The sequence below is a fragment of the Chlorocebus sabaeus genome, chromosome 8 (assembly GCF_047675955.1).
Source record: "Chlorocebus sabaeus isolate Y175 chromosome 8, mChlSab1.0.hap1, whole genome shotgun sequence".
NCBI lineage: Eukaryota > Metazoa > Chordata > Mammalia > Primates > Cercopithecidae > Chlorocebus > Chlorocebus sabaeus.
This window is the reverse complement of record NC_132911.1, coordinates 12,426,722-12,433,255: the sequence shown is the minus strand read 5'-3', so window position 1 is coordinate 12,433,255 and position 6,534 is coordinate 12,426,722.

Below are 6,534 nucleotides of genomic sequence, written 5' to 3'. Positions count from 1 at the left end.
AGTTTGTTGGTAGAATGTTTGTCTATTCATTTGATAATGTGCTGGATTCATGATTGAATTTTTATGTTTTTCTAATATGAAGGTAAGTTTAATTTTTTTTATTTCATTATTATCTTTTTTTGAGATGGAGTCTCACTCTGTTGCCCAGCCTGGAGTGCAGTGGTGCAATCTCGGCTCACTGCAACCTCCGCCTCCTGGGTTTAAGTGATTCTCCTGCCTCAGCCTCCCGAGTAGCTGGGACTACAGGTGCCCGCCACTATGTCCAGCTAATTCTTTGTATTTTTAGTAGCGACAGGGTTTCACCATATTGGCTAGGCTGGTCTTGAACTCCTGGCCTCATGATTTGCCCACCTCGGCCTCCCAACGTGCTGGGATTAAAGACATGAGCCACTGCACCCGGTCAGGTAAGTTTCATTTGTATGTATTGTCCTGTGATTAATGGACCAGTGAATAATGATTGTGAATTGTTGGGATTGTCTTACTAGCCTCATTTGGCAAATTTTCATTATCCCTTGTTCATTATACACATTCCACCTTTCTTTATTAAAGGAAAAACTACTCTTGATGTAAAGATGTTTATTTTTTGCTAATAATGAGTTGGTATTAATTCCTAAGTACATAAATTTTACCATAGAATATCATCTTCTGAGTTCTTTGCATTTGTTGTCCTTTATTCTTTATTATTTCTGTCTATTATTTGGATCATTCACTTTGAATGAAGGAGAGAGGACTGTGATAGGACAAGATGTTATAACTAATCTAAGGGAGGAAGCAGTCAATCTCTCAGTCACATATGATAGCATTGGACTTCTCATCGATGCCTTTCGTACTGTAGTAGATAGTATTGCACCATTATGATATGATAGTTTATATACTGTATTTTAGAGTATTACAGTCTTACCAGTCAGTGTCACAAGATTCAGTTCCCTACCAGGCAATAGACAAACCAATCATATACTCCTGTAGGAACAAAGGAACATCCTCGGCGGGGTGCGGTGGATCACGCCTGTAATCCCAGCACTTAGGGAGGCTGAGGCCGGTGAATCATGAGGTCAGGAGATCAAGACCATCCTGGCTAACACGGTGAAACCCTGCCTCTACTAAAAATACAACAAATTAGCCGTGTGTGGTGGTGGGTGTCTGTAGTCCCAGCTTCTAGAGAGGCTGAGGCAGGAAAATGGTGTGAACCCGGGAGACGGAGCTTACAGTGAGCTGAGATCACACCACTGCACTCCAGCAAGGGTGACAGAGAGAGATTCTGTCTCAAAGAAAAAAAAAAAAAAGAAACACCCTCACTTTTTTCATGCTATACCACTCTCTGCTCCTAAGTTAATCACTGTTTGGGCCTGTGGGAGCTTACACCATCCTCCTATATGTAATTAATAACTGATGTCTGGCTTATCTGTTCAGTAATAGATGTTATGTGTTTAACGGTGCCTGTAAATGTAGGGTGCTCATTCCTTCCTTACCAGTGGGGTGCATGAGATGCTATTGAAATAATTGGCAACACAAATGGAATGGATCAGCCCTCATGAAGGACACCTGCTCAACTTGATTTGCCTGCTGTCGGCTGATTGTTCCGTAACACATCAGCAGCCGCCTGAGTCAGAACCGTGAGCTGATGATGGGCCTTCCTTTTGGTCTGCACAGCATTTTGTGGTCTTCAGGTGTTGTCACCTTCTCCCACACTAAACTGCTCTCATCTCCTAGACATGAATGTTTACTTGCACCCCAGCATGACATTTGGCCTGTGCTTAGCAGGCAGTTTTGAGGCCCTGGCTTATTAATGCACAAAAGCGCAGCATATAAGCCGACACTTAAGTCCTAATTAGCAAGGATCAGGCTGTATCTCTGTAGTCCCTGCATCTACTCTGGTCACCATCTCTGTATGCTTAGGGCAGCCATGTGAACATTATTAATTATTGTACACTCCAAGACAATAGTTATTATGTAGGCAGAAGTAGTGGCCTTGTTTGTTTCTTGTGCTGCTGCTCCCCTTGCCGCTGTACCATACACCCTCCTGATGAGGTGTACATCTATGGTGCCTCATGGTTCAGTCACGGATGAGTAAAGAAAATGGGAAGAAAGAGTTTGATATTAGCCCCTATCGAAGCATATGAAGAAGAGTCTCAGCTGCTTTCATTGAAAAATTCCTAGCGAGTGTGTGGGCTTTTCTTATCACTGCTGCTTATCAGCATGCCAAAAGTCGAATCTTCCGACTGCAAGTCTTGCTGGCCTTAGACATAATGGCCTTACTGCATGTGGAGCTAACTCCAGGAAGATGGAGTGACAGTCTCCGGAGGATTAGGTGGTCTCCTCCAATGTGGCTTGATGGGCTCCTGAACTCTTTCCTGTAACCACGCAGAGAGTCTACACTGCCAGCGATCATGTGCCTCAACTCTGTAGATGTAGAAACTGAAAATATTCAAAATATTCTGAAACAGTTTCCATTGAAAGGAAAGAGAAAAGCAGTTAGGTGCCATGCTCCGGTCAAGAGAACTAGTGGATGGCTCACAAGAATACTCTGTCGCTACTGTCTGTGCTTCTGTCACAACAAATATCCTGATCCTTCAATTTTAAGGGTGCAGGGCCATTTTCCTCCCTTTCTTACTGGTAGTTCTCAAGATAACTGTATGATATGCTGGGAAGGCGACATCCTGATAATCAGGTGACATTGGTCAGAACAGCCCAGGCTCTGTTAGAGTCCCTGCTCGAAACAGAATGGCCTTTAACGCTTGTGTCCAGCAACCACATCATGGGAGAAAACCCAAGGTGGGCTGCTTTCTGGGGTCCCTCAGTTGTAGTGCAAGTGAAGTGTTTACATCAAAACTCCATCCATCTGCTCTGGGTAGCCTTCCTGATCTTGTGGTAGTGGTTCATATTGAATCCTAGACTTCTGTTGTCTTTCGTTTGCCATTTGTAAGTAATAAATTCACTTCATGGAATTGATGTATGAATGTGTTTGGTCTCATTGTACTCAGAAATGTTGGTAGCCATTGCACAGTGAACCCGCTTCATAATTGGTGAAAACACCTATGCCCCCCTTGTGCCACAGCAAGGAGGTTCATTCAGCCAAACATAAACTTCATGTGCGTAAAACCCTGTAGCACAATTATTACCATGTGGGAGGCCTTTAACAATGGTGATGCTGATTTGAAGAACTCTGAAGGAAGAAATTTACACAGATGGGTTGGGTACACGGGAGTCCCTCCTAACTTAAAGCAACCCTTACTCCCTTCTGCCTAAAAAGAGTGGAGAGGGCAGGCACGGTGGCTCAGGCCTGTAATCTGAGCACTCTGGGAGGCCGAGGTAGGCAGATCATAAGACCAGCCTGGGGAAGCCACATCTCTACTAAAAATACAAAAATTAGCCGGGCATGGTGGTGGGCACCTGTAATCCCAGCCACTTGGGAGGCTGAGGCAGGAGAATTGCTTGAACCTGGGAGGCGGAGGTTGAAGTGAGTCAAGACCATGCCACTGCACTCCAGCCTGGGTGACAGGGCAAGACTCCGTCTCAGGGGAAAAAAAAAAAAGTGGACAAGAACTAAAACAGGTTTAAAATTTCACCTAATTGGAAATGCAAAGTTTACAAAAATAATATTTAAAATAAAATGCTAAATGAGGGCTCATTGAATTTTATGCCTTTACAAAGTAGGTTGTGTATTACCTTCCACATCTGTTGAAAGCCACCAAAGTTTGGCAGCCTCCGTGTCTGAAATCCACATGTGGCTCAAATAAGAATTGTATCTAGGGATACCCCAAAGTTTAAATATGGTATCCCCTGTGATATTATGAGGAATTACTGTATATAAAACAGGTTGTCTTCCTTTAAATCTGAAAATAATATTATCTTGCCTACATTCTCCAAGACGCATCGCTCTGCAATATCCTATAGTGGACATAGGTTTCCAGATGAATGAGCACTAAAAGTAAGTGTGTGCGACTCACCTATGTTCTCATCAAAATGGAAATCCCTGAATCCCACCAGTTAGAATAACATGACAGAATGTCAGATTTTTGGAATATATAGGTTTTCTGTAAGGTTATTAGGTATTGATTTCATTTTTGAAATAGATATCAATGTATTTAGATTACCTATTTCTCCTGTTTTAGTATTAATAGATTGTGTCTTTTAATTCATCCAGTTGGTCTAAGTTACCAAGTTTATGGGTTATGGAGATTGTAATATTCTTTATTATTTTATCATCCACGGGCTCTCTAATATAAAGGCCTCTTTTAATTCTTCTATTATTAGGTTGGTGCCAAAGTAATTGTGGTTTTGGACTGTGAAATTTAAATTTTTATAATTAGGCTGCAACACATCTTTATTAATCAAAATAGAACCCATTACAATGGACTGGGCACAGTAGCTCACACTTGTAATCTCAGCACTTTGGGAGGCTGAGGCGGGTGAATCAGGAGGTCAGGAGTTTGAGACCAGCCTGACCAACATGGTGAAATCGCATCTCTACTAAAAATACAAAAAGCAGCCGGGTGTGGTAGCATGTGCCTGTAATCCCAGCTACTCAAGAGGCTGAGGCAGGAGAATCTCTTGAACCCAGGAGGCAGAGGTTGCAGTGAGCCGAGATTGCACCTTTGCACTCTGGCCTGGGCGACAGAGTGAGACTCGGTCTTAAAAAAAAAGAAAAAGGAAACTATTACATTGAACACATTTTTGCCAATGAGAAATAAACGTGTTTATTCCATGCTTTCAGGGTTCGATGAACTCTTGGAAAGCATTTTCTGCATCCTGCTGGTTGTGTAAGTGTTTTCTCTGTAAAAAGTTGTCAAGATGCTTAAAGAAGTGGTAGTTCGTTGGTGAGAGGTCAGATGAATATGGCAGATGAGACAAAACTTCATAGCCCAGTTTATTCAACTTTTGAAGCCCTAGTTGTATGACATGTGGTCACACATTGTGGAGAACTGGGATCTTCATGTTGACCAGTGCCGGTTCCAGGTGCTGCAGTTTTCCATGCGTCTCATCGATTAACTTGGCATACTTCTCAGATGTAATGATTTCACCAGGATTCAAAAACTGTAGTGGATCAGAAGACCGGCAGCTGATGACCAAACAGTGATCGTGACCTTTTTTTGGTACAAGTTTGACTTTGGGAAGTGCTTTGGAGCTTCTTCTGAGTCCAACCAGTGAGCTGGCTATTGTATGAAATCCACTTTTTGGGGCATGTCATAATCTGATCAAGAAATGGTTCAATGTTGTTTCATAGAATAAGAGAAGATGACACTTCAAAAGGATGATTTTTAAAATATTTGGTCAGCTCATGAGGCACCCACTTATCAAGATTTTTCAGCTTTCCAATTGACTTCAAATGCTGGATGACCATAGAATGGCTGACATTCAGTTCTTTGCCAACTTCTTGTGTATCCGTAAGAGGATCGAATTCAGCGGTTGCTCTCAATTGGTTGTTATCAACTTCTGGCCCAGAGCCTGGGGCTGAGGCTGCCATGACCACCCTGTTCTCTTCCTTCTGGGGTCCCCAGGAAGCTTCCAGGACTGAACAATCACCACAAAATACAGTGGCCAGGACGGGAGGGCTGGAGGTCAACTACCCCCCACAACTGCCACCACAACCAAGACCCCATGGAGGTTGGCCCTAAGCTGTGGGTCCCTGTGGGATGCAGGCTCCCACGGAAACTTCAGGGGATGAGCATGGGTCCTCCTGGCTGACAGAGCCTAGTGGGCACTGGGTATGTGGGGCCTGTGTAGGTAGGTTGGGCAGCACTGGGCCTAGCCAGGGAGCCGGGGACTGGTGTGGCCAAAGTGGGCAACAATATGTTGCCAGAACCAAAACTACAGTGCAACCAGCCCAGCTGGTAGGGAGAAGAAGGCCTGCCTAGCAGGACCATCCACTCCTGTCCTGGCCCCAAGCCCAGACTGCCTGCCTTTACTGGACATTGCCTGGTCCAGGGGGCCTGGGCATGATGGTCAGGTCATGCGTCCCTGGGTTCCAGGCCTTAGTGGTCCCTTGGGAGCTGAGCATCCTCTAGGCAGAAGGAGGGCCTGCAGTACACTGTTTGCATTGGCCTCTGGGGGTATGACCACACCCCAGCTTCTCAGTGCACACGGGGATGTGGCCAGGGCTCCTCACCTGCTCTGTGGCTCCAGCTCTGAACAGCTCACTGGGTGTCTCTGACAGCTTCCTCCCCAAAGCTTGGGTCCTCATCTGTGGGAAGGAAATAGAGCCCCACCGGTGTCCTGGAGACTCTTCAGGCATAATGCCTGGAGCCGCAGGACGAGCTGAAAAAGGAGCCAAGCACCGAAGGACAAAGCGGTGTTGACTTTCTTCATCTCGGTTTCCCAGTGCAGTCCAAGTCACGGTGGTTTCCAAGGGCCTCCTGGAGGAGAAAACCCGTGAGGGTGTGGTCAGGGTTTTCTACTGACACACTTACCGTGGGGAAGAAGGAGAAGCTCTGAAGATGGATAACGGCCGAGATTGCATGTCAAGGTGAACCTCCTTGATGACACTGAGGCCTACGTTGAAATAGGGTAAATAAGGTACAATTACACTGTGTCTAT